General features: G+C 40.9%; 1 pseudogene; it reads right to left on the bottom strand.

The window, feature by feature from the left end:
* Positions 1-734: 734 nt before the first annotated feature.
* Positions 735-852, bottom strand: LOC136660858 (5S ribosomal RNA; annotated as a pseudogene).
* Between the last annotated feature and the right edge of the window lie 1,603 nt (positions 853-2,455).

Below are 2,455 nucleotides of genomic sequence, written 5' to 3'. Positions count from 1 at the left end.
AATATGATGTGCCAAACAAACAAACAAACAAACAAACAAGCAAAGAGCTGAATAGGTAGAGGTTCATAAGAGGGATTTTTTCTATTTCTTATTGTTTTATTTGTTGGATAAGGATTTATATCCCAGCTTTTCATTAAGATCCTGAAAGTGGCAAACAAGATCAGCATTGCCCAAAGCTGCTACAATAAAACTGAAATGATCCTCACATATGTAAAACATATTTAAAATGAAAGTTAAAGCAGACATCATGTTACACTCACCTTGGTCTTTACACCTGTGGCTTAAGCAAACAAAAATAAAAAGCAACAGGGATTCTTTGATCTGACCCCAAACTATGATATGGGGAAGGGCTTTTTATTATTATTATTATTATTATTATTATTATTATTATTATTATTATTATTTTAAATCCAAGTCCTGGTTCTTGCTCCAGGGCCAATACAATGTTAATGGAGGTCCTGGGACAAAGTCCTGTACTGAAGTTCCCATGGCACCCTCACCTGCACCTTGATAGTACACTAGATGCTACCATTGGTATTAAGGGTTCAAGGCTTGTCCTGGCCATGATGAACTCCCTACAGAGCATGAGGTCTTGGCCAGTTCTATGATTCTATGAACAGAATCATAGAATGTTAGAAATGGAAGGGATCTTAGAGGTCATCTAGCCCAACCTCCTGCTTAGTGCAGGGAACTAAATGGTTGGCAACCTTCAGTCTCGAAAGACTATGGTATAAGCCTATAGCACCCAGTATTCCCAGGCGGTCTCCCATCCAAGTACTAACCAGGCCTGACCCTGCTTAGCTTCCAAGATTAGATGAGATTGGGTATGTGCAGGGTAACAGTTGCTAAAGCATCCCTGACAAGATAACCATCCAGTCTTTGGTTGAAAACTTCCAGTGAGGCCCACAAATGCATGAGGCAGACTTTTCCAGTGCTGGCTAGCTCTTACAGTTAGGAAATTTGTTCTCATGTCCAGCCAAAATCTACAGGTTGATCCTCGGTATCCTGCAGTTGTTCAGGGGAGGAATACCACAGATGCAGAAAACCATGGATAATGAAATCCGCTGACCTGATCTGTTTTCTGAGGCACAGGGAGGTCATTCACAACCTCCCCACAGTTCAGAATACCTGCTGGAGCCTTCTGGCAGACATTTTTGGTTTTCCTCAGAGGGTCCTCCAACCACAGATTCAGAACCCGCAGTAGGTCAAATCCATGGGTTCTGAATCTGCAGATACAGAGGACCCACTGTAATTTAAACCTTTGGTTCTAGTCCTGCCTTCAGGAACCATACAAAGTAAGTCTTCCCCTTCTTCTGTGTGTCAGCCCTTCAGATATTTGAAGATGGCTATCATATCTCTCCTTATTTTTTTTTATTTCCTGGCTAAACACAACAAACTCTTTCAACAGTTCAAAGAGAACTGTGCAAAAGCCACAAAATGTTGACTTGAAAGCCTTCAGAAAACCTAGACATGTCAGGACACAGCCAGAATAAATCTGATGTGGATCCCCGAATTTTGGCAGAACCTGTCCAAATCTGGAATGTACACACAGAAAATAGTTTTACTCTTAAACCCATAAAATACTGGTTGGTTGCTAACCCAGTCTGGAAAAGTACTAATGCTCCTTACTTCTTCCATTTCTCATGAAATATGGTTAATGTGCAGAACATTGTTCAATAAGTTGAACAACAGATTTGCCTTGATCTTCCTTTGCTTCCACTCAGCTGAAGTTCAAATGCCCCCCAAGTATATTGTGCTACAGGTTGAAGTTTTCTGTCTCCCAAAAGATGTAATGGCTGCTCCTTTTATGGGAAACCAAGATTTAATCCAGTAAGTCTGCACGAATCAATATCCTTGTGAAATGACACCATGTTCAAGTTATTTTATGTTATGTTGATGGTTAGCTAATTTTGTAATGGAGACATTTTCTCCTAGCAGCAGACATAGTATAATTTAGTTGTAAAAACGTCAATCATTAAGGGTTGTAGGCCTGCATTCGGGGCAGGAAGAGGGCAGATTTATCGATGGAAATGTATCTATATACTCTTTGTGGCACTTTGACCTGAAATATCCATTTTGGTTATAATTTTGTTTTGTGAAAATGACATCAACCGCAATCACTAATGTAAAAATGACACCAGAATGCTTTGTTCATCTGACCTGATTTAAAAGTCTTGCTGCTGCTGCTGCTGCATCGACAGTAACAGCTCTTCAATGGAAAGTAAATTAGAGTCCAGAATTTAAGCACTCTTCCTGCTGCTGGTAAAGAACTATCACAGCTAGTGAATATCGCCCGCCTGCCCTCCCCCTCCCCCTCCCCCCAAAAATCACAAGACTGCTTCTGACATTATACAGGTCAAACCCAGGTCTTTCACCCAATCAAGCAGTGATGGCTAACAGGTGTGCTGGCAACTGTGTTCACAGCATCCATACCTGATATCTTTCAGTGCACACT

The sequence above is a fragment of the Tiliqua scincoides genome, chromosome 9, assembly GCF_035046505.1.
Source record: "Tiliqua scincoides isolate rTilSci1 chromosome 9, rTilSci1.hap2, whole genome shotgun sequence".
Lineage (NCBI taxonomy): Eukaryota > Metazoa > Chordata > Lepidosauria > Squamata > Scincidae > Tiliqua > Tiliqua scincoides.
The sequence above is the reverse complement of the archived record's forward strand: the minus strand, read 5'-3'. Positions and strand labels throughout refer to the sequence as shown.